The sequence below is a fragment of the Protomyctophum parallelum genome (genome assembly GCF_964188405.1).
Source record: "Protomyctophum parallelum genome assembly, chromosome: 6".
NCBI classification, from domain to species: domain Eukaryota; kingdom Metazoa; phylum Chordata; class Actinopteri; order Myctophiformes; family Myctophidae; genus Protomyctophum; species Protomyctophum parallelum.
In genome coordinates, this window is record NC_139701.1 from 46,597,001 (window position 1) to 46,624,037 (window position 27,037).

The 27,037-nt window shown below is 40.9% G+C and overlaps 1 protein-coding gene across 1 annotated transcript in view; it reads right to left on the minus strand.

The window, feature by feature from the left end:
• Positions 1–3,709: 3,709 nt before the first annotated feature.
• Positions 3,710–27,037, minus strand: part of mpv17l2 (MPV17 mitochondrial inner membrane protein like 2) — a 47,658-nt gene continuing 24,330 nt past the window's right edge. Inside the window, exon 7 of the transcript XR_014569390.1 lies at positions 3,710–3,743. The gene's annotated coding sequence lies outside the window, so the exon portion shown is untranslated. The remainder of the gene's footprint in view (positions 3,744–27,037) is intronic.

Here is a 27,037-nt window from a genome sequence, read left to right on the forward strand (position 1 = left end):
CGGACAGCAGCGTGGTTTAGTCAGGCTGTATAACGGGAGGTGGACGGACAGCAGCGTGGTTTAGTCAGGCTGTATAACGGGAGGTGGACGGACGGCAGCGCGGTTTAGTCAGGCTGTATAACGGGAGGTGGACGGACGGCAGCGTGGTTTAGTCAGGCTGTATAACGGGAGGTGGACGGACGGCAGCGCGGTTTAGTCAGGCTGTATAACGGGAGGTGGACGGACGGCAGCGCGGTTGTGCAACCCGGCCTATAGGATCGCTAAAGAAGCAGACAGCGTTACATTCACAGAAACCACCCAATGACAGAACCGCAGAATTCAATTTAGTCGTGAACCGTTATACGTTTAAAACCCTCTAAGACCCGCATTAATTTCTACTTGCAAAAAATTGATTTCAACCTTACTACTACTTTGTACTACTAGGACTAAGACTAAAAAATATGTTAAAAAAAACCTAAAGAAATAAAGTTTGATGAAAAATGTATAATAATTATATAATAATTATATAATAATATAATAAATTAATAATTTCTATTATCTTTCTGATATCTTTCACAATAATGAATAAAACATGTTCTAGACATTCTAATGATCACAAAAAAACATATATTACAAAAGTATAGGTCAAAAGTCTTAGGTTAAAAAATGTTCAAAATTGCACAGAGTCCAGACATTTTTTATTTGTGTGAATTTCAGCCTCTGTGGGGGGTATTTATTTATATGCAAATATCATGACCAATGGCATTGAAATGGCATTGCAATGAACATCACTGATGACGTTTAGGTGAAAAAAAAACAATAATTTAGTAATTAAATTAAATAAAATAGTTGCTAAAAAGCAACGCTGGTTCTTAGAGGGTTAATTGAAAAAATGTCTTGACAGCGATTAATCAATTAACGATTAACCGCTAACCTCCCCAGAATCATTTCAGTAGAGCAGCCAATGTTTCAACACACAACCCCCCTTCGGTCATCTCGAAGACACCATCAAACCGACGAACACAAACCCATGAGGGTCCAACCATCTTTGTAGTTTTGTAGTCAATCCTTCCTGTCGTCCTCATTTAGAGTGGCGTCACGGGCGTGTGATCGGAGACGCTTCATTCACCTTGTCCTGGAGAAAAGGATTCAAAGGAGAACAACCCAGCATTACATTAATTAATTCATCGTCAATTTACTGTTTTATTATTACTGTACGCCCAGTGATAGACACTTTATCATTGCTCTGACAAGTGGAAAGGCGCGTAAACAGTTTTGAGCTTGTAACGTGTCTTAAGGACATATTAAAGGTTTTTTAAGGACAGATTGACCCATTTTAGGCGGGAACCCGTTTTGGTGTTAGCATTACGTTATGCTTTAGCTATTTTTGAAAAATCGAAGAACAACTGACATAGAAACATAGGCCCTCATTTATCAATCGAGTGTAAAATCTGCCACAGATTCGAGTGCAGGTTTCGTAGTACACCCACGTCGCCACGGCATTTATAAAGTGATCGCAAACAGCTGATCCTTCCTTAATTTCGTTCTCACGTTAATAAATGTCACGGCTGAACTTGATCTGGCACGCCCTAAGAAATCATGCCTCGCCCTCGTTTTTGCGACCTGAACCACTGCTATACGATCTGGAAACCATGGTTACCGTGCCTTTCTGCCCGCCTCACCCCCCTCTCTCTCACACACACACACACACACACACACACACACACACACACAGACGCACACACGCTGCACGCACACGCAACTTGCAAGCCCAACTAACTGGTGTGTTGTTAAATAAATAAACAACGAACACCTGCATGAATTAAATAAAGTTGTAGGCCTACCCTGTCTGTTTCCCTCTCACCTCGCTTGCCTTGCTGTCATGTCCACGCACGCACGCACCTACATGACACATCGACATCGCATCGCCATGAATGGAATACGTTTGGGCTGGCCTATATTCATTTTATTTTGATATTAAAGTCCTGTGGGTGACTCAGTGATGCCTGCATGAGAGATAGGCTATCATGTCGTCAAGGCAGTCATAATCAACGTTTATGTAGTGATTTGATCATTGATGAACGAATCATAAACATATGGATGAAGGCTTGCTTGCATGTGTGCTGGTATGTATTGGCGACGCACGCCGCGGTCCCGTCCTCCCCCGACCCCAGAAAATGATCTCGCTTTTATCTGAACTGGCAAAACTTGTCTAAGCACTTATTTAAATGGTGAATGATTAAGCCCCTTGCGCCTATAGCCTGCTAGTACTTACTACAAATAGGCAAGCTGTATGCTTGTCATTGTCACTTGGAAATAAAGGTGTGCAGTCCATTTATGCCTTTTTTTTAAATAATATAATAATCACATATGCCGCATCACCGCATGCGCTCCAAAATCATCTCACAAGTGCGCTCGCATAACAAGGCCAGTAAAGCACTGTTTGATTAAGCACAAACTAATACATTGTAAACATGTTATATTGTTTTTAATTGCACGATTTTAATTACTGGAAATCTCTCTTTTGTTTTTTACATACACATACCGTTTTAAATTAACATTTTAGGAGTGAAAACATATGTTTAAATGCCTGTGACAGCCTCTCAGCTGGCCAAACAATGCTGCTCCGCCGTTCTAAGACAGAAAAACAGGTGAGGACAAAACGTACGACAGGTCCCGAGAAGACGTGGGTTTTGAACGTTGTCACGTTCAATTTCAAGCTTTGCCGGATATGTTAAATGCCGAAAATGTCGGTAATTTCGGCGTGCGCCCATATTTTGGCGTACGCACGGTTGATAAATGAGGGCCATAGCTTCTTCAGATAACTGTCATTTTCAAACAGACATTTTTAGAATCTGATCTCAGGTCAGAATGGGTTAAAGGTGTCACCATGGGTACAGAGTCTTAGAGGACAGATTAAAGGTGTCACCATGGGTACAGAGTCTTAGAGGACAGATGAAAGGTGTCACCATGGGTACAGAGTCTTAGAGGACAGATTAAAGGTGTCACCATGGGTACAGAGTCTTAGAGGACATATTAAAGGTGTCACCATGGGTACAGAGTCTTAGAGGACAGATTAAAGGTGTCACCATGGCTACAGAGTCTTAGAGGACAGATTAAAGGTGTCACCATGGGTACAGAGTCTTAGAGGACAGATTAAAGGTGTCACCATGGGTACAGAGTCTTAGAGGACAGATTAAAGGTGTCACCATGGGTACAGAGTCTTAGAGGACAGATTAAAGGTGTCACCATGGGTACAGAGTCTTAGAGGACAGATTAAAGGTGTCACCATGGGTACAGAGTCTTAGAGGACAGATTAAAGGTGTCACCATGGGTACAGAGTCTTAGAGGACAGATTAAAGGTGTCACCATGGGTACAGAGTCTTAGAGGACAGATTCAAGGTGTGCATTAAGGTGTATTAACCCATTCTGGGCGGGAACCCCTATTGGTATCTTACCCCCTCAGGCCGGGCACCCACATTTGGGTTCTGTACAGTATGTACAGTATTCAAAAATGTAAATTTTTTGATGCTGCTATATAAATATTTTAAGTTTTTCAGAAACCTTAGGTCAGGATTTAGAGGCGTTTTTTCTTAGGCCTAAATGGGTTAAAGGTGTCACCATGGGTACAGCGTCGTCCAGCCTGTGGAAGCTGTTCCTCCTCCGGGATCGAACGGTCTTGACGACGCAGACGACCAGACCCAGAGCCAGCACCACGCAGAAGATACAGAGCACAGTTATCAGCCCCGCGCTGTACCGGACACCTTCAACACATAGACACACACAGCATGTTATCACCCTACGGGGCGATACTGGACACCTTCAACACATATAGACACACACAGCATGTTATCACCCTACGGGGTAATACTGCACACCTTCAACACACAGACACCAGTATTCATTTTGACAGCTATAGTTTTGAGTTAGTTTTGACTTCTTTCCTTATAGGGTCAAGGTTGAGGTCGAAATAGCGATACGATGGCAACTACTGTATGCACGAAAATTATGTGAGCCACGTGAAAACCTGCCATGTGATTGTGAGCCATGTGAGAAGGGACCTTTGCATTCATAGAGATCACAAAATAAACCCTGCCGTCACACTTGAAGCTGAAATGTATGCTGAATATGTTTCATTAGAATAATGATTATTTGGTACACAACCTGTAGCGCTTGCCTGACTGGTAGTGGAGGAGGAGGTGTGGGGGGTCCCAGTGGAGCCGTGGGGGGTCCCAGGGGAGGAGGTGTGGGGGGTCCCAGGGGAGGAGGTGTGGGGGGTCCCAGGGGAGCCGTGGGGGGTCCCAGGGGAGGAGGTGTGGGGGGTCCCAGGGGAGCCGTGGGGGGACCCAGGGGTTGCTGTGTGCGTCGTGTTGTCGTGAGTCGTTTGGACAGAAGCAGATGAGCGGCCTGCCGTTGGTGACGAAGGAGAGCTTTTTTTTGGAGATGACGACGACGACGATGATGAGGAGGAGGAGGAGGAGGCGGCAGCAGAAGTCACTGATTGGTCGGAGACCTCGCTCGCTACAGAGGCGACCGCAGTCATTGGTCGGTGGGTGAGCACAGAGGAGGCGACGGGGGTGACGACCACAGAGCCGTCATGGCCGCCCGGAGTGGTCAGAGCACTCGGGGTGGAGGCGGGCCCTGGAGCGCTGGTTGTGTCTGCACAGGAACACACAGAGCAAGGTGAGCTACAAGCTCACAATGTGAGCTACAAGCTCTCAATATGAGCTACAAGCTCTCAATGTGAGCTACAAGCTCTCAATGTGAGCTACAAGCTCTCAATGTGAGCTACAAGCTCTCAATGTGAGCTACAAGCTCACAATGTGAGCTACAAGCTCACAATGTGAGCTACAAGCCCTCAATGTGAGCTTGTAGCTCTCAATGCAACTCGCAGCGCAACGCGACGTGAGCTTGTAGCTCTGCTATTTTCAGAGAGCAACACCCTACCAGGAACCCAAACCCTAAACCTAACCTCACAGGAAGCCACGGGTTAGTTTTAACCTGCCACGCATGTCGGGAACCACGGGTTAGTTTTAACCTGCCATGCATGTCGGGAACCACGGGTTAGTTTTAACCTGCCACGCATGTCGGGAACCACGGGTTAGTTTTAACCTGCCACGCATGTCAGCCACTGGTTAGTTTTAACCTGCCATGCATGTCGGGAACCACGGGTTAGTTTTAACCTGCCACAGCAACGGTGTTGTCAGACTAATGCCTGTCGGACTCTCAGTATGTAATGCAATTTACAATGCAGGCATTTAGCACAGCGATTTACAGTAAACAAGAACAAAAAACAATGGTACAAAATACAAAATAGTCATCAAGAATCATACGTTTTTTCCACCCTAAAACATGATCATCAGGAATTATTATATACGATAGACTATAGTATTATAAGTAGGAAGAACTTTTTCCAAAGAGTGTACAGTATTTGTTAAAATCATTAGTATGCCTGGTTTGCCTGGTGGGTGGTGATGGGTGGGGATCCACCTGAACTGAAGCCGCACCCACATCTGTAGTTGTATGATAAAGGGGGAGGGGTTAGGGGAGGGGCTGATAGTGTGATGTCACTATATTACTGTTTACTTCATTGGCCCGTTTGACTGTCAAGGGTTCAGCCTCCAGGAAGAAATCCTAAATACAAAGTCAATACACCATTGCACATCAAAACGACTCCAGGGTGTCTAATGAAGTACTGTCACCTCATAGACACATGCAAAACTGGAAAAATAAAGAAATTGTGGCACTCCATCTTTAAGAACCTAACAGTGGAATATCTATATAATGAAACTATGCGTATACACTATAGAGTGTTATGTCTACATACAATGCTATCTAAGATATACGTATAAATTGAGCCTTTGCATACACCAGGAAGGTCGTCGAGGCTAGGGCAAGTGCTACCTTCTAGCGCTGAGGATGTTTTGGAAAACGACGACCTCAATTTGTCCACAACTGGTCTTTTTAACCTCAATGTGTCCACAACTGGTCTTTATAACCTCAATGTGTCCACAACTGGGCTTTATAACCTCAATGTGTCCACAACTGGGCTTTATAACCTCAATGTGTCCACAACTGGGCTTTATAACCTCAATGTGTCCACAATTGGGCTTTATAACCTCAATGTGTCCACAACTGGTCTTTATAACCTCAATGTGTCCACAACTGGTCTTTATCGACCTCAATGTGTCCACAACTGGTCTTTATCGACCTCAATGTGTCCACAACTGGTCTTTATCGACCTCAATGTGTCCACAACTGGTCTTTATCGACCTCAATGTGTCCACAACTGGTCTTTTTCAACCTCAATGTGTCCACAACTGGTCTTTTTCAACCTCAATGTGTCCACAACTGGTCTTTATCAACCTCAATGTGTCCACAACTGGTCTTTTTCAACCTCAATGTGTCCACAACTGGTCTTTATCAACCTCAATGTGTCCACAACTGGTCTTTATCGACCTCAATGTGTCCACAACTGGTCTTTTTAACCTCAATGTGTCCACAACTGGTCTTTTTAACCTCAATGTGTCCACAACTGGTCTTTATCGACCTCAATGTGTCCACGACTGGTCTTTATCGACCTCAATGTGTCCACAACTGGTCTTTATCGACCTCAATGTGTCCACAACTGGTCTTTATAACCTCAATGTGTCCACAACTGGTCTTTATCGACCTCAATGTGTCCACAACTGGTCTTTTTAACCTCAATGTGTCCACAACTGGTCTTTATCGACCTCAATGTGTCCACAACTGGTCTTTATCGACCTCAATGTGTCCACAACTGGTCTTTATAACCTCAATGTGTCCACAACTGGTCTTTATCGACCTCAATGTGTCCACAGCTGGTCTTTATCGACCTCAATGTGTCCACAACTGGTCTTTATCGACCTCAATGTGTCCACAACTGGTCTTTATCAACCTCAATGTGTCCACAACTGGTCTTTATCGACCTCAATGTGTCCACAACTGGTCTTTTCATAATTATTTTTAAGTAGCAGATCTACAAGCTCAAAATGCGTCACGAAGCGACATATCTTGAGCTTGTAGATCTGCTACTTTTGATGCTTTTTTTGTGTGACGCTGTAGTGTGATCTAGTAGGGAGTTTGTAGCAGCTTTCGCTACATTCAACTTTATCAATTGTATCCTAAGAGGAGATCATTCACAACCCGTGATTTAAATAATTAGTAGCAGTGATAATTACATCGGACCGTTACAAGTTAATTTACCGTATTGGCCCTAATATAAGACCACTCTGATTAGAAGACGACCTTCAGTTTTCAATATCCATTGGTGGAAAGAGAACATTATTGAGTCAAATAGTCTCTAGTCCCAGATTATAATATGATACAATATGATTTTTAGGATATTGCCATTGGAAGAAAAGAAAACGTAGATTTATATTCAGACCAAAAGGGTAGAAACAAAACAAACAATACAATATGGAGACTATGAAGTCTATTCTCCAGAGACCTCACCTTCTCTGTAGATTTGTAGAAGATACTTCTTGGGTGCTTTTTGTGTTAAGGTTTGGTTTAACATAGTTTTACTGAGGTCAGGGTTAGGGTTAAGCTTAGGTTTAGGTATAGTTTCAGCTATTTAACACTAGGAAGTCTGAAAATTTTCACTCCTACTCAGTCTGGCTATTTCGGCCAAATCGACCGATCTCCCCCACTGGGAATCTCCCCCACTGTCTAAAGATCTTCACAGTTCACACCTCCCTCTCCAGCTGGAGATGTTGCCTGCACGCACGCACGCACTTTTCATTTTTTCTTCCATTAGAGTTATATATTGTCATTTTTATATAGAGGGGAAAACATTATAGGCTACGCGTCTGTTATCGATGTAATTCATATATATATATATTTGATTGATTGTGCCAAATAATCGCATCGGGTCAAACCGACCATGCAAACGAAAAAGTTTGCATGTTGTTTTCGATTGGTCCTAGAATGTCTTTGTCCTCAGGTTTCACGCTCTGATCACCGCCCATTAGCATGCTTGTGTGTTTGTAAACACAGAATTATTCTACATGGCTATAGTATGGTGGAGCATTTGTGTTATACTTTAGTTAGCTAGCTGTCTGTGTTGTGTGTTCTTTTTTTCCCCTCCACCCCTCTTTTCTATAAATCATAACTCGCTCATTTTTTGCTCATTTAAAAAAATACCATGTAAACTACGAAATTCGGGCTTTCATTTGGTATATAGATCGGTTGTGTAGGCCCTCTCTACGAAACGGTATCAAGTGAAAAGGAAATGTCGGGAAATCGGTTTATAGTGTAAAAGATTAGATATAAGTCGTTCAAATACGGCGTTAGTACTGTTAATTCAACATCCGGTGAGGTGGGATACGGATCGTGTATGTATTGTGTATGGAAATCAGCGCATGCAGTGGGTGGGCTTTAGACCGGATGTAAGCCTTGCACACTAAATAGAAAAATATAGGCTACAGTCTGCAGCCTGACGATATAAAAAATAAACTCCACACGTGAAATGCCACTGCATGTTGAGGAGAAACCCCAGCTCAGCTGCTGTTTATAACATTGCGCAGTTATTGAATTTATGAACATTTACATGCTTCCCTGAGAGGGAGAGAGAGAGAAAAAGGAAAGTTCCACGGGTCTGGTCACTTGCAGAAAAGTTTACAGATAAAGACAGGCTGAACTCTTTTGACTGACAAAGAGCTGGCGATATTTAGCCTATATGCCAGAATAGGCTGTGAAACAAATTAATCCACAGCAGCAGGCCTACATACGGGCCGTTATTTGCAAACTTAATCAGCCTCAGCCCTCATTTATATTATTATATGCGTGTTCTCACAACAGCAGCAGCAGTTGAGAGAGGAAGAGAGAAATAGCCTTGCGTGCAGGCAGACTTGCAGATCAGTTCCACGTCACTTGCAGAAATAACTGTTCTTTTGACTGACAAAACATTTAGAGGTTCGGGAGGTCTATCTGGTTGGAATTATTTCAAACACTTTTTATTTTGTATCGCGCATCGGAAAGCATTCTCGCTTCATGGAAAGTAAATGTCGGTCAAGTCTAAACGAGCATTCAATAACATCCCACAATCATCATGGATAATAATTAACCAGCCAAACGTATATGATTTAATTCGTTGGACATGGAATGTAGGCTTGAACAATGCCGTCTCCAGCTGTCGGAGTTGTGAAGATCATTAGACGAGTGGGGGAGAAGGGGGGACGGCGGTCGATTTGGCCGATAAAGCCAGACCTAGTAGGTATATCTATGCCTAAAATCATATTTACAAAACGTTTCAAATAGAAAAAAAAACAGAGATGATTTTAATCGAATATTTAGACAAAGTCATGCAAGGGGAACTTTCTCTGGACTCCATGGGCTAAGAGAATAAACGTTGAAATCTCAAATTCGGTCAGAACGGCAGCTCCGACTTCCTAGTGTTAAAATACTCTGTTAATTGTATGGTCTTCTTTCTCTGAACTTCAGTGTTCTATGTTTCTATGGCTTATTGTGCGTATTGCATATTTTTTATGTTATTGCTTGGCCCCTGTTATCGCTGCTTGCAGCTATAATTTTTTTTCAGCTGCTGTTTGCTAGTCATGGCTGCCAGTTCCCACCTGATGTTGTGTGGGAGTTCAGACTGCTCCAGACCGTACTGAATAACTGCTAGCTTACATAATGTCTTGAGGATAGGACTGAAGTCTAAGACATACAGGTCACCAGAGGATTTGTATTTGGATGTTCCACTCTCTCGAATCCGTTTGTATCCTCCAAAGAGGATGATACGATCTCCCATCATGCAACAGCACATGCTGTTTGTCGGAGGCGGGCCTTTCCCCTTGGGCTCAACCTTCTTCCAGGAGAAGGTCTCTGGACTGAACTTCCACACATCATTGAGGAACTTGTTACCGTTCCAGCCACCAAATATGTACAGCTCTCCATTGTAGGTAAAGGCTGAATGACTACTGTGTCCTTCTGGAAGAAGCTGTGTAGAAGGTGTGTCCAGCCAGTGGTTGGTCTCTGTGTCAAACACTTTGATGGTGTTGTAGTTCTGAAGCCCCCCACTACAGCCCCCAAATACAAACATCTTTGTCCCGATGATGGTAGCAGAGTGACCTTTTGTAGCAGGAGGTGGAGTTCCTCTGGTGTTAATTAAAGTCCAGACCATCGTGGTGGTGTCCAACTTGTAGATGTCATTAGTGTGTCCAAGCAAATGGGTGTGTCTAGTCCTGGTTTCTCCTCCATGTATAAACATGTCCTTCCCCAAAACACAGGCTGAGTGGTCCCACCTCTCCTTTGGAACGGTCCCAGAAACCTGTGGTTTGAACCATCTGTGGGCGTCGACATCAAATGAATGAAGCAGGTTGCAGTGTTTGTTGTATTCCCTCCCTCCCCAGAAGTAGACAATATCTTCAATCAACACAGCTGTGTGGCCCTCACGCCCGGAGGGAACCTCAAGGTGAGGTTCTCCTGTTCCAGGGGTCACTGGGGTCAACTTCCTCCAGAGTAAAGTCAGTGTGTTGAAGACCTGCACACCAATCTGATCATCGTTGTTCTCGTCAATGTTGTTTCCAAAGTAGTACAGCTCATGTCTCACCGCTACAGCAGCACCAACATCCTTTGCTGATCCTTTCTGATGCAACGTCCAGGAAAACATATTTTGTGATTTGTTTGCTTTAGATTCTAGAGCTCTTTGAGTCTTGAAGAGAACAGTCTAGAAGATAGATCTGTGTTGAAGATAATAGTCTTGAAGAGAACAGTCTTGTAGAGATATGTGTTGAAGATAACAGTCTTGAAGATAACAGTCTAGAAGATAACAGCCTTGTAGATAACAGTCTTGAAGATAGCAGTCTTGAAGATAACAGTCTTGAAGATAACAGTCTTGAAGATAACAGTCTTGAAGATAACAGTCTTGAAGATAACAGTCCTGTAGAGATCTGTGTTGAAGATAACAATCTTGAAGATAATAGTCTTGAAGATAACAGTCCTGTAGAGATCTGTGTTGAAGATAACAGTCTTGAAGAGAACAGTCTTGAAGATAACAGTCTTGAAGATAACAGTCTTGAAGAGAACAGTCTTGTAGAGATGTGTGTTGAAGGATGAAGTCTTGGAGAAGTTGATTCAAACTGACCTCTCTCTGAGGATGCAGTGCTTTTTATCATACTGGCTCGATTGATGATGTCATACCGGTGAGGTCACAACAACATCATGACATCAGGGACCCCATATTTGGGCATGTACTGTCTGTCTGTCTGTCTGTCTGTCTGTCTGTCTGTGAGGATGTTGGCAATCAAATGATTCCCTCCCACACACATGGCACGTGTCCTTTGTTTACATCTAGGTTGAGATGATCTCCAAAGAGGAGTCAAAACGCTGCAGACGTATTTGACTGCATCTCCTGCATTCCCATAGTGGCTTCAGAAAGTATTTATTTACAGATCTTTAACCCATTCTGACCTGAGATCAGATTCTAAAAATGTCTTCTACATCCCGACAGTTTTCATTCTGACCTGAGATCAGATTCAAAAAATGTCTTCTGTGTCAGTCGCTCTTCGATCTTTAAAAAATAAGCAGACCTACAAGCTCATAGCGCGCCACTCGGTGGTGCGCTATGAGCTTGTAACAACGTAATGCTAAAACCCAAAAGGGGTTCCCGCCAAGGATGGGTCAAGCCTCCGACAAAGACAACTGGGATGGAGACGACTCAGGACAATAAACACATTTCTTTGGGCCGAACAAATAATTAAAAAGAAGAGTAAAAAAACGTCAGGGTACAACACTTTTTTTTCTTGTTTTGCTTCTTTCTAATAATCTGTTGGGCCCAAAAACATTGTGTTTATTGTCCTGAGTTGTCTTTGTCCGAGGCGTACAGGTCTTTAAATAGATACTGTATGAAACGTCTATGGGGAAAATGAATGTGAAATACTCTGCCGTGGTTTACAGTGCGTTATACAGTTTACAGTGGTTTACAGTGGGTTATACAGTTTACAATGGTGGGTTATACAGTTTACAGTGCATTCCGTTGCAATTTTTCAAAGCGGCGCCATTCTCAGCCACGCCCCCCCAGATTCTCAGCCACGCCCACATGTTCATTTCCATTCCATTCCAAGATCGCGGCAGCCTATGAGGCGTGCTGTAATGTGAAGACTCAACTCCGGGCACTGCACTCCCTGTGGGGGGGGGGGGGGGGGGGACCAGTAAGACGCCCTGAGGGCGAGCTAGGTCCACGTCAGACTTCTGGGCGAGCGCTGGCGCTTTGGCATGGTGGGGTCAGATCAACATATGGAATTAATTCTGTACTGGCCATATATGGAGCGTGTCTTGAGTGTACAGGGTTTGATGAGGTCAGATCAACATAATGGAATGTCAGAACCGTTCAGCTCCATATATGGAGATCTAAGAGTTTGAGATCAGATGTAGAGTTGCTGGCCGGCTCCATATATGCAGATATAGGTGATGATGCAGTCTTCTCCATGTATGGATATCCAGGGTCCGATGAGGTGAGTTTCGTGATCTTCATATAATAGAGAAGGCCATATATGGAGCGTGACGGAATGACGGCCATATATGGTGGTGTGACGTGTCACGAGGCATGACGGACCGACTGACGGACAGGTTTTTGCAGGTTTTCATAGTAAACTGTGACCTACATTCGCAATTATATATATTATTTGCAGCTGAATGGCTGGAAAATGGAAATTAAGACATAGTACACATACTGTGGTACATAACATTCCCTTAACCCATTCTGACCTGAGATCAGATTCATACGAGGTTTCCACTGGACACACACTGGTCTGATTAACCCATTCTGACCTGAGATCAGATTCATACGAGGTTTCCACTGGACACACACTGGTCTGATTAACCCATTCTGACCTGAGATCAGATTCATACGAGGTTTCCACTGGACACACACTGGTCTGATTAACCCATTCTGACCTGAGATCAGATTCATACGAGGTTTCCACTGGACACACACTGGTCTGATTAACCCATTCTGACCTGAGATCAGATTCATACGAGGTTTCCACTGGACACACACTGGTCTGATTAATGATTATATCTGGCTTCAGGATTATTTATTCCTGATTTGAGCTCGTTAAATATGTTAAGCTTGGTTTAATAAAATGATAAATATGCCCTATAGGCCACCAAGCCACACCACCCATGAGCTTGTAGATCTGCTATTTAAAAACAATCTGGAAAATGTCCCAAATCGTTGAATTTATTTATTCTTTCAGAGCGAACGTTTTTAACTCAAATCTTTGCTTCTGTCCTCCTGGAACAACATGTTTTCGGATGGCAGTCCGAAGCCAAATACAGATAATTCTGGGGGTTTTAACCCTTTCAGCACCACTGACATAGAAACATGGGTTTTAACCCTGTGAGCACCACTGACATAGAAACATGGGTTTTAACCCTGTGAGCACCACTGACATAGAAACATGGGTTTTAACCCTGTGAGCACCACTGACATAGAAACATGGGTTTTAACCCTGTGAGCACCACTGACATAGAAACATAGGGTTTAACCCTGTGAGCACCACTGACATAGAAACATAGGGTTTAACCCTGTGAGAACCACTGACATAGAAACATAGGGTTTAACCCTGTGAGAACCACTGACATAGAAACATAGGGTTTAACCCTGTGAGAACCACTGACACAGAAACATGGGTTTAACCCTGTGAGCACCACTGACATAGAAACATAGGGTTTAACCCTGTGAGAACCACTGACACAGAAACATGGGTTTTTCAGAAAACCTTTAGGATTTAGAAGACGTATTTCTTTTTAGAAACGGCCCCAGACCTAAATAGGTTCAAACTAAACATGACATGCCAGAGGGAGGGTTTGATAACAACATGATTCATGAAACAATATTAGGCCCGTATGGTCGAATATGACATCAAGGCATTTAATACTAGCAACACAAGTAATACGTTCCTAACTCCATTCTGTCCCGTCCCACTCGCTAAACACAAGAGATACTTCTGTCCCTAAAAATGAGCAGTTTGGATCTGGTCACCCTATTCATTAGTCTGGGTTTAATCCTGATTCATTTCTCACCCTGTCAGTCTGGGTTCCATCCTGATTCTCACCCTGTCAGCCTGGGTTTAATCCTGATTCTCACCCTGTTAGTCTGGGTTTAATCCTGACTCTCACCCTGTTAGCCTGGGTTTAATCCTGATTCTCACCCTGTTAGTCTGGGTTTAATCCTGATTCTCACCCTGTTAGTCTGGGTTCCATCCTGATTCTCACCCTGTCAGTCTGGGTTCCATCCTGATTCTCACCCTGTCAGTATGGGTTCCATCCTGATTCTCACCCTGTCAGCCTGGGTTTAATCCTGGGTTTTATTCTGTACTGGCCATATATGGAGCGTGTCTTGAGTGTACAGGGTTTGATGAGGTCAGATCAACATAATGGAATGTCAGAACCGTTCAGCTCCATATATGGAGATCTAAGAGTTTGAGATCAGATGTAGAGTTGCTGGCCGGCTCCATATATGCAGATATAGGTGATGATGCAGTCTTCTCCATGTATGGATATCCAGGGTCCGATGAGGTGAGTTTCGTGATCTTCATATAATAGAGAAGGCCATATATGGAGCGTGACGGAATGACGGCCATATATGGTGGTGTGACGTGTCACGAGGCGTGACGGATAAGTCTGTATCAAATGCTATCTAAGTCTACAGAAATGCTATCTAAGGGCGTGGGGTAAGTGCTATGGGCCATGATGGAGTCTGAAAAGGTGGGTTTTCAGACTACGGCGGAAGATTGGGAGTGAGGCTGCAGTTCTGACTGTAATGGGAAGTGCATTCCACAGTTTTGGAGCCAGAAGGGAGAAGAGTTTGGGACGTGTGGAGCGTTGTTGTCCCGGCGTTTTTAGTGAGGGTACTTCCAGCTTCCCTGCGTTCCATGTGCGTGCGTGCGTGCGTGCGTGCGTGCGTGCGTGCGTGCGTGCGTGCGTGCGTGCGTGCGTGCGTGCGTGCGTGCGTGCGTGCATTGTTAACCGCATGCAGACAGATCAGACAAACAGTGAGGTTCATGCCAGGTTCATCTCGTCTTGGAACAACTAATATTGACTTACATCTTAATAAAGTGTGACAGTGTTAGTGTTGTAGTGTTGTAACAGTGTTACATCTTAAAGTGTGACAACAATCCTTAGGTCAACGATAGGTCGCCTGGATGACCACGTATATATAATAAATATATTTTTAATTGTTCTGAAATCATGTTTTGGGGGAAATTATATAGCCTATTCCCACATCAGGCACCAAGAACTAGAGGCTGGCACTGCGTCAGGCACCCAGAACAAGAGGCACCTAAATTGCCCCTTATATACTACTGTATAATGTATGCTGCTAAACCACCATTTGATGACATTTAGCCTCTCAGACCCATCTGAGCCACGGACCACCATTTGATGACATTTAGCCTCTCAGACCCATCTGAGCCACGGAACCACCATCTGATGACATTTAGCCTCTCAGACCCATTTGAGCCACAGAACCACCGTTTGATGACATTTAGCCTCTCAGACCCATTTGAGCCACGGACCACCATCTGATGACATTTAGCCTCTCAGACCCATCTGAGCCACGGACCACCATCTGATGACATTTAGCCTCTCAGACCCATTTGAGCCACGGACCACCATCTGATGACATTTAGCCTCTCAGACCCATCTGAGCCACGGACCACCATCTGATGACATTTAGCCTCTCAGACCCATCTGAGCCACGGACCACCATCTGATGACATTTAGCCTCTCAGACCCATCTGAGCCACGGACCACCATCTGATGACATTTAGCCTCTCAGACCCATCTGAGCCACGGACCACCATCTGATGACATTTAGCCTCTCAGACCCATCTGAGCCACGGACCACCATCTGATGACATTTAGCCTCTCAGACCCATTTGAGCCACGGAACCACCATCTGATGACATTTAGCCTCTCAGACCCATCTGAGCCACAGACCACCATCTGATTGATGACATTTAGCCTCTCAGACCCATCTGAGCCACGGAACCACCACTCGCTGTGTACGAGTATATATACTCGCTGTGTACTCGCATATACTCAAAGAATTACACACATTTTCCCGACATCTTTTTAATAGCAGATCTACAAGCTTCTACGTAGCGAGCTTGTAGATCTTCTATTTTTCAACAGAAGTTCAAAATAATGGTTAAAAGCTGTAAGATGACACAGACCTTCAGTCTTCAATGGGTTAACAGTCATTTACAGGTGCTTCAACCACTTATATTATTATTATTATTATTATTATTATCCATGCTGGGGACGGTGGGGACCCCCTGGGGACCTCCTGAAAACCACCCGAGGATACTTGGGGGTCCCCAGACCACAGTTGGAGAAGCATCGGTATAAACTAAGTATTGTCCCGTGGAACGAACACTAAACAGAGCTGAATCTTCCGCCGTAGTCTGAAAACCCACCTTTTCAGACTCCATCATGGCCCATAGCACTTACCCTATACCCGCTTAGATAGCACTTACCCTACCCCCTTAGATAGCACTTACCCTACCCCCTTAGATAGCACTTGATACAGACTTATAGCATGTTATGTAGACAGTGTCGTATCTAGGAATCAATAATTCTATGCAATAACCCATGTTCTTGTGCAAATGTACTCTATAACTGTTGTAGCCTATGCAATAGGTCTGGTTAGTCTCCGAGGCCTGTCTTTGTCATTCAAAGTCAAGGTGTCGTTGGCCTGTTTGCATGCCTTTTGTTTAAGTTCAGATCCTGGGTCACACCTAAAGATTTGACCTTGCTATAGAAAGATGAACAATGGATCAAAGCTGCAGTGATCTACCTTCCAGAGGAGTGGCCAAATGCCAGGCTGGCTCAATGTGTATCGGACTCTGTGAAAAGCAGTTCGATTTCAATGTTTAGGGCAGGGGTGGGCAACTTTGATGATAGGGCCACTATATTTCCACACTCACTCCAGAGGGGCCACAGTGCATATTACTGTCATAGCAAAAATAGCTGATCTACAAGCTCAAAACGCGACACGTTTTGAGCTTGTAGATCAGCTATTTTTGCTATATTTGAATTGAAAACCTGATTGTTTTTGCTGCTATTTTTTAATTGGAAACCTGAAAAGTAACCTTTTTATTGGATTTCAAATGCATTTAGTTATAGTTATGTTAACTTTATGAACTGTTAACAATAACTATATTGGACACAAAAAGTCTAACATTTTAATACTATAGTCGTCATTAAGTAATAGTCATTTAATGTTAGATTGTAAACAGCTGAAATCAATACTACATCAGTATTCTGATATTAACAATGCGGGCCGCATTAAGTGAAGGTGGGGGGGGGGGGGGGGGGGGGGGGGCACATGTGGCCCCCGGGCCGCCAGTTGCCCACCCCTGGTTTAGGGGGTCTTATAGCGGGCTGGCCAACGAGAGGTGGTACAGTCTGTCTGTGTGCTCCCGTGGGCGGACAAGGGCCCACGGGGAAGCGTCTCTGATTGAATAAATGGTCAACAACAACACTTCATTCCACCTCTCTGCCTGCTGTTTCTTCATCTGATGCTTTGTCATGACAATGTTTTTCACCAGAGAGCTCTTTCAGTCTTCTTTCTAGTTTTAGTCTAGTTTAGGTTGTGTGGAAATACACGACAACAGCACTAGAATTGCATTGTATGTAGTCATAGCACATCATAGTACATATGTATAGCATAGTATAGTATATATGTATAGTTTATATGTATAGTTTCATTATATAGATATTCCACTGTTAAGTTCTTAGCTTACGCATGTTTCATGATAAATGTTTTTTATGCTTTTTTGTTCTTTCTTAATGTAAGTCGCTCTGGATTAAGAGCGTCTGCTAAATGCCTAAATTGTAAATTGTAGTTTGTCGAGTCAACGGGGCCACAACACTAAACAGAGCTGTAGTTTGTCGAGTCAACCGGCCACAACACTAAACAGAGCTGTAGTTTGTTGAGTCAACTGGCCACAACACTAAACAGAGCTGTAGTTTGTCGAGTCAACGGGGCCACAACACTAAACAGAGCTGTAGTTTGTCGAGTCAACCGGCCACAACACTAAACAGAGCTGTAGTTTGTCGAGTCAACCGGCCACAACACTAAACAGAGCTGTAGTTTGTCGAGTCAACGGGGCCACAACACTAAACAGAGCTGTAGTTTGTCGAGTCAACGGGGCCACAACACTAAACAGAGCTGTAGTTTGTCGAGTCAACCGGCCACAACACTAAACAGAGCTGTAGTTTGTCGAGTCAACCGGCCACAACACTAAACAGAGCTGTAGTTTGTCGAGTCAACGGGGCCACAACACTAAACAGAGCTGTAGTTTGTCGAGTCAACTGGCCACAACACTAAACAGAGCTGTAGTTTGTCGAGTCAACGGGGCCACAACACTAAACAGAGCTGTAGTTTGTCGAGTCAACGGGGCCACAACACTAAACAGAGCTGTAGTTTGTCGAGTCAACGGGGCCACAACACTAAACAGAGCTGTAGTTTGTCGAGTCAACGGGGCCACAACACTAAACAGAGCTGTAGTTTGTCGAGTCAACGGGGCCACAACACTAAACAGAGCTGTAGTTTGTCGAGTCAACGGGGCCACAACACTAAACAGAGCTGTAGTTTGTCGAGTCAACCGGCCACAACACTAAACAGAGCTGTAGTTTGTCGAGTCAACCGGCCACAACACTAAACAGAGCTGTAGTTTGTCGAGTCAACGGGGCCACAACACTAAACAGAGCTGTAGTTTGTCGAGTCAACGGGGCCACAACACTAAACAGAGCTGTAGTTTGTCGAGTCAACGGGGCCACAACACTAAACAGAGCTGTAGTTTGTCGAGTCAACGGGGCCACAACACTAAACAGAGCTGTAGTTTGTCGAGTCAACGGGGCCACAACACTAAACAGAGCTGTCGTTTGTCGAGTCAACCGGCCACAACACTCCATCTGTTCTCTGTCCATTTGCATTGTTTTGCATCGGCCGCACACGACTTCTAACACACACCGTTTTAGGCAAATGTTTTAAACACCCTTTTAACTCACATCTTTAAAACATTAAACTATTAAATATTAAATGTTTTGTCTTACCTTTGGAGAGAACGGCCACGCACACACACACGAGCACCGTGACACGCATCGCTGCTGGCATGCTGAGGAGAGAATGGTCATACCACAATACACACACACACACACACACACACACACATGCACGCAGGCACACACACATACACGCGCGCATGCAGGCACACACACACACACACACATGCACGCAGGCACACACACACACATACACGCGCGCGCATGCAGGCACACACACACACACGCACGCACAGCATCCTGCACATCAGGATGTGTGTGTGAGTGACCATATCAAGAGGTGTGTTTGTATGAAATATGAAAATCAACTCAGTCAATGTTTGAACAAGTCAGTGTTTACTCAACTGTACTTTAGGTTAGAGTTAGACATGCATTCTGTATCAATACTGTACAGTAATCACTGTCCTACTGTACTTTATATTAGAGTTAGACATGCATTCTGTATCAATACTGTACAGTAATCACTGTCCTACTGTACTTTATATTAGAGTTAGACATGCATTCTGTATCAATACTGTAGTAATCACTGTCCTACTGTACTTTATATTAGAGTTAGACATGCATTCTGTATCAATACTGTACAGTAATCACTGTCCTACTGTACTTTATATTAGAGTTAGACATGCATTCTGTATCAATACTGTACAGTAATCACTGTCCTACTGTACTTTATATTAGAGTTAGACATGCATTCTGTATCAATACTGTACAGTAATCACTGTCCTACTGTACTTTATATTAGAGTTAGACATGCATTCTGTATCAATACTGTACAGTAATCACTGTCCTACTGTACTTTATATTAGAGTTAGACATGCATTCTGTATCAATACTGTAGTAATCACTGTCCTACTGTACTTTATATTAGAGTTAGACATGCATTCTGTATCAATACTGTACAGTCATCACTGTCCTACTGTACTTTATATTAGAGTTGGACATGCATTCTGTATCAATACTGTAGTAATCACTGTCCTACTGTACTTTATATTAGAGTTAGACATGCATTCTGTATCAATACTGTACAGTAATCACTGTCCTACTGTACTTTATATTAGAGTTAGACATGCATTCTGTATCAATACTGTACAGTAATCACTGTCCTACTGTACTTTATATTAGAGTTAGACATGCATTCTGTATCAATACTGTACAGTCATCACTGTCCTACTGTACTTTATATTAGAGTTGGACATGCATTCTGTATCAATACTGTAGTAATCACTGTCCTACTGTACTTTATATTAGAGTTAGACATGCATTCTGTATCAATACTGTAGTAATCACTGTCCTACTGTACTTTATATTAGAGTTAGACATGCATTCTGTATCAATACTGTACAGTAATCACTGTCCTACTGTACTTTATATTAGAGTTAGACATGCATTCTGTATCAATACTGTACAGTAATCACTGTCCTACTGTACTTTATATTAGAGTTAGACATGCATTCTGTATCAATACTGTACAGTAATCACTGTCCTACTGTACTTTATATTAGAGTTAGACATGCATTCTGTATCAATACTGTACAGTAATCACTGTCCTACTGTACTTTATATTAGAGTTAGACATGCATTCTGTATCAATACTGTACAGTAATCACTGTCCTACTGTACTTTATATTAGAGTTAGACATGCATTCTGTATCAATACTGTACAGTAATCACTGTCCTACTGTACTTTATATTAGAGTTAGACATGCATTCTGTATCAATACTGTAGTAATCACTGTCCTACTGTACTTTATATTAGAGTTAGACATGCATTCTGTATCAATACTGTAGTAATCACTGTCCTACTGTACTTTATATTAGAGTTAGACATGCATTCTGTATCAATACTGTACATTAATCACTGTCCTACTGTACTTTATATTAGAGTTAGACATGCATTCTGTATCAATACTGTACAGTAATCACTGTCCTACTGTACTTTATATTAGAGTTAGACATGCATTCTGTATCAATACTGTACAGTAATCACTGTCCTACTGTACTTTATATTAGAGTTAGACATGCATTCTGTATCAATACTGTAGTAATCACTGTCCTACTGTACTTTATATTAGAGTTAGACATGCATTCTGTATCAATACTGTAGTAATCACTGTCCTACTGTACTTTATATTAGACTTAGACATGCATTCTGTATCAACACTGTACAGTAATCACTGTCCTACTGTACTTTATATTAGAGTTAGACATGCATTCTGTATCAATACTGTACAGTAATCACTGTCCTACTGTACTTTATATTAGAGTTAGACATGCATTCTGTATCAATACTGTAGTAATCACTGTCCTACTGTACTTTATATTAGAGTTAGACATGCATTCTGTATCAATACTGTATTAATCACTGTCCTACTGTACTTTATATTAGAGTTAGACATGCATTCTGTATCAATACTGTAGTAATCACTGTCCTACTGTACTTTATATTAGAGTTAGACATGCATTCTGTATCAATACTGTACAGTAATCACTGTCCTACTGTACTTTATATTAGAGTTAGACATGCATTCTGTATCAATACTGTACAGTAATCACTGTCCTACTGTACTTTATATTAGAGTTAGACATGCATTCTGTATCAATACTGTAGTAATCACTGTCCTACTGTACTTTATATTAGAGTTAGACATGCATTCTGTATCAATACTGTACAGTAATCACTGTCCTACTGTACTTTATATTAGAGTTAGACATGCATTCTGTATCAATACTGTACAGTAATCACTGTCCTACTGTACTTTATATTAGAGTTAGACATGCATTCTGTATCAATACTGTAGTAATCACTGTCCTACTGTACTTTATATTAGAGTTAGACATGCATTCTGTATCAATACTGTAGTAATCACTGTCCTACTGTACTTTATATTAGAGTTAGACATGCATTCTGTATCAATACTGTACAGTAATCACTGTCCTACTGTACTTTATATTAGAGTTAGACATGCATTATGTATCAATACTGTACAGTAATCACTGTCCTACTGTACTTTATATTAGAGTTAGACATGCATTCTGTATCAATACTGTACAGTAATCACTGTCCTACTGTACTTTATATTAGAGTTAGACATGCATTCTGTATCAATACTGTAGTAATCACTGTCCTACTGTACTTTATATTAGAGTTAAACATGCATTCTGTATCAATACTGTAGTAATCACTGTCCTACTGTACTTTATATTAGAGTTAGACATGCATTCTGTATCAATACTGTAGTAATCACTGTCCTACTGTACTTTATATTAGAGTTAGACATGTATTCTGTATCAATACTGTACAGTAATCACTGTCCTACTGTACTTTATATTAGAGTTAAACATGCATTCTGTATCAATACTGTAGTAATCACTGTCCTACTGTACTTTATATTAGAGTTAGACATGCATTCTGTATCAATACTGTACAGTAATCACTGCCCTACTGTACTTTATATTAGAGTTAGACATGCATTCTGTATCAATACTGTAGTAATCACTGTCCTACTGTACTTTATATTAGAGTTAAACATGCATTCTGTATCAATACTGTAGTAATCACTGTCCTACTGTACTTTATATTAGAGTTAGACATGCATTCTGTATCAATACTGTACAGTAATCACTGCCCTACTGTACTCTATATTAGAGTTAGACATGCATTCTGTATCAATACTGTAGTAATCACTGTCCTACTGTACTTTATATTAGAGTTAGACATGCATTCTGTATCAATACTGTACAGTAATCACTGTCCTACTGTACTTTATATTAGAGTTAGACATGCATTCTGTATCAATACTGTACAGTAATCACTGTCCTACTGTACTTTATATTAGAGTTAGACATGCATTCTGTATCAATACTGTACAGTAATCACTGTCCTACTGTACTTTATATTAGAGTTAGACATGCATTCTGTATCAATACTGTACAGTAATCACTGTCCTACTGTACTTTATATTAGTTAGACATGCATTCTGTATCAATACTGTACAGTAATCACTGTCCTACTGTACTTTATATTAGAGTTAGACATGCATTCTGTATCAATACTGTACAGTAATCACTGTCCTACTGTACTTTATATTAGAGTTAGACATGCATTCTGTATCAATACTGTACAGTAATCACTGTCCTACTGTACTTTATATTAGAGTTAGACATGCATTCTGTATCAATACTGTAGTAATCACTGTCCTACTGTACTTTATATTAGAGTTAGACATGCATTCTGTATCAATACTGTACAGTAATCACTGTCCTACTGTACTTTATATTAGAGTTAGACATGCATTCTGTATCAATACTGTAGTAATCACTGTCCTACTGTACTTTATATTAGAGTTAGACATGCATTCTGTATCAATACTGTACAGTAATCACTGTCCTACTGTACTTTATATTAGAGTTAGACATGCATTCTGTATCAATACTGTAGTAATCACTGTCCTACTGTACTTTATATTAGAGTTAGACATGCATTCTGTATCAATACTGTACAGTAATCACTGTCCTACTGTACTTTATATTAGAGTTAGACATGCATTCTGTATCAATACTGTAGTAATCACTGTCCTACTGTACATTATATTAGAGTTAGACATGCATTCTGTATCAATACTGTAGTAATCACTGTCCTACTGTACTTTATATTAGAGTTAGACATGCATTATGTATCAATACTGTACAGTAATCACTGTCCTACTGTACTTTATATTAGAGTTAGACATGCATTCTGTATCAATACTGTAGTAATCACTGTCCTACTGTACTTTATATTAGAGTTAAACATGCATTATGTATCAATACTGTAGAAATCACTGTCCTACTGTACTTTATATTAGAGTTAGACATGCATTCTGTATCAATACTGTAGAAATCACTGTCCTACTGTACTTTATATTAGAGTTAGACATGCATTCTGTATCAATACTGTAGTAATCACTGTCCTACTGTACTTTATATTAGAGTTAGACATGCATTCTGTATCAATACTGTAGTAATCACTGTCCTACTGTACTTTATATTAGAGTTAAACATGCATTCTGTATCAATACTGTAGTAATCACTGTCCTACTGTACTTTATATTAGAGTCAGACATGCATTATGTATCAATACTGTAGAAATCACTGTCCTACTGTACTTTATATTAGAGTTAGACATGCATTCTGTGTCAATACTGTAGTAATCACTGTCCTACTGTACTTTATATTAGAGTTAAACATGCATTATGTATCAATACTGTACAGTAATCACTGTCCTACTGTACTTTATATTAGAGTTAGACATGCATTCTGTATCAATACTGTAGTAATCACTGTCCTACTGTACTTTATATTAGAGTTAGACATGCATTCTGTATCAATACTGTAGTAATCACTGTCCTACTGTACTTTATATTAGAGTTAGACATGCATTCTGTATCAATACTGTACAGTAATCACTGTCCTACTGTACTTTATATTAGAGTTAGACATGCATTCTGTATCAATACTGTACAGTAATCACTGTCCTACTGTACTTTATATTAGAGTTAAACATGCATTATGTATCAATACTGTAGAAATCACTGTCCTACTGTACTTTATATTAGAGTTAGACATGCATTCTGTGTCAATACTGTAGTAATCACTGTCCTACTGTACTTTATATTAGAGTTAAACATGCATTCTGTATCAATACTGTAGAAATCACTGTCCTACTGTACTTTATATTAGAGTTAGACATGCATTCTGTATCAATACTGTAGAAATCACTGTCCTACTGTACTTTATATTAGAGTTAGACATGCATTCTGTATCAATACTGTAGTAATCACTGTCCTACTGTACTTTATATTAGAGTTAGACATGCATTCTGTATCAATACTGTAGTAATCACTGTCCTACTGTACTTTATATTAGAGTTAGACATGCATTCTGTATCAATACTGTACAGTAATCACTGTCCTACTGTACTTTATATTAGAGTTAGACATGCATTCTGTATCAATACTGTACAGTAATCACTGTCCTACTGTACTTTATATTAGAGTTAGACATGCATTCTGTATCAATACTGTACAGTAATCACTGTCCTACTGTACTTTATATTAGAGTTAGACATGCATTCTGTATCAATACTGTAGAAATCACTGTCCTACTGTACTTTATATTAGAGTTAGACATGCATTCTGTATCAATACTGTAGTAATCACTGTCCTACTGTACTTTATATTAGAGTTAGACATGCATTCTGTATCAATACTGTAGAAATCACTGTCCTACTGTACTTTATATTAGAGTTAGACATGCATTCTGTATCAATACTGTAGAAATCACTGTCCTACTGTACTTTATATTAGAGTTAGACATGCATTCTGTATCAATACTGTAGTAATCACTGTCCTACTGTACTTTATATTAGAGTTAGACATGCATTCTGTATCAATACTGTAGTAATCACTGTCCTACTGTACTTTATATTAGAGTTAGACATGCATTCTGTATCAATACTGTACAGTAATCACTGTCCTACTGTACTTTATATTAGAGTTAGACATGCATTCTGTATCAATACTGTACAGTAATCACTGTCCTACTGTACTTTATATTAGAGTTAGACATGCATTCTGTAGCAATACTGTAGTAATCACTGTCCTACTGTACTTTATATTAGAGTTAGACATGCATTCTGTAGCAATACTGTACAGTAATCACTGTCCTACTGTACTTTATATTAGAGTTAGACATGCATTCTGTAGCAATACTGTAGTAATCACTGTCCTACTGTACTTTATATTAGAGTTAGACATGCATTCTGTATCAATACTGTACAGTAATCACTGTCCTACTGTACTTTATATTAGAGTTAGACATGCATTCTGTATCAATACTGTACAGTAATCACTGTCCTACTGTACTTTATATTAGAGTTAGACATGCATTCTGTATCAATACTGTAGTAATCACTGTCCTACTGTACTTTATATTAGAGTTAGACATGCATTCTGTATCAATACTGTAGTAATCACTGTCCTACTGTACTTTATATTAGAGTTAGACATGCATTCTGTATCAATACTGTAGTAATCACTGTCCTACTGTACTTTATATTAGAGTTAGACATGCATTCTGTATCAATACTGTACAGTAATCACTGTCCTACTGTACTTTATATTAGAGTTAGACATGCATTCTGTATCAATACTGTAGTAATCACTGTCCTACTGTACATTATATTAGAGTTAGACATGCATTCTGTATCAATACTGTAGTAATCACTGTCCTACTGTACATTATATTAGAGTTAGACATGCATTCTGTATCAATACTGTACAGTAATCATTGTCCTACTGTACTTTATATTAGTTAGACATGCATTCTGTATCAATACTGTACAGTAATCACTGTCCTACTGTACTTTATATTAGAGTTAGACATGCATTCTGTATCAATACTGTACAGTAATCATTGTCCTACTGTACTTTATATTAGTTAGACATGCATTCTGTATCAATACTGTACAGTAATCACTGTCCTACTGTACTTTATATTAGTTAGACATGCATTCTGTATCAATACTGTACAGTAATCACTGTCCCACTGTACTTTATATTAGAGTTAGACATGCATTCTGTATCAATACTGTAGTAATCACTGTCCTACTGTACTTTATATTAGAGTTAGACATGCATTCTGTATCAATACTGTAGTAATCACTGTCCTACTGTACTTTATATTAGAGTTAGACATGCATTCTGTATCAATACTGTACAGTAATCACTGTCCTACTGTACTTTATATTAGAGTTAGACATGCATTCTGTATCAATACTGTAGTAATCACTGTCCTACTGTACTTTATATTAGAGTTAGACATGCATTCTGTATCAATACTGTACAGTAATCACTGTCCTACTGTACTTTATATTAGAGTTAGACATGCATTCTGTATCAATACTGTACAGTAATCACTG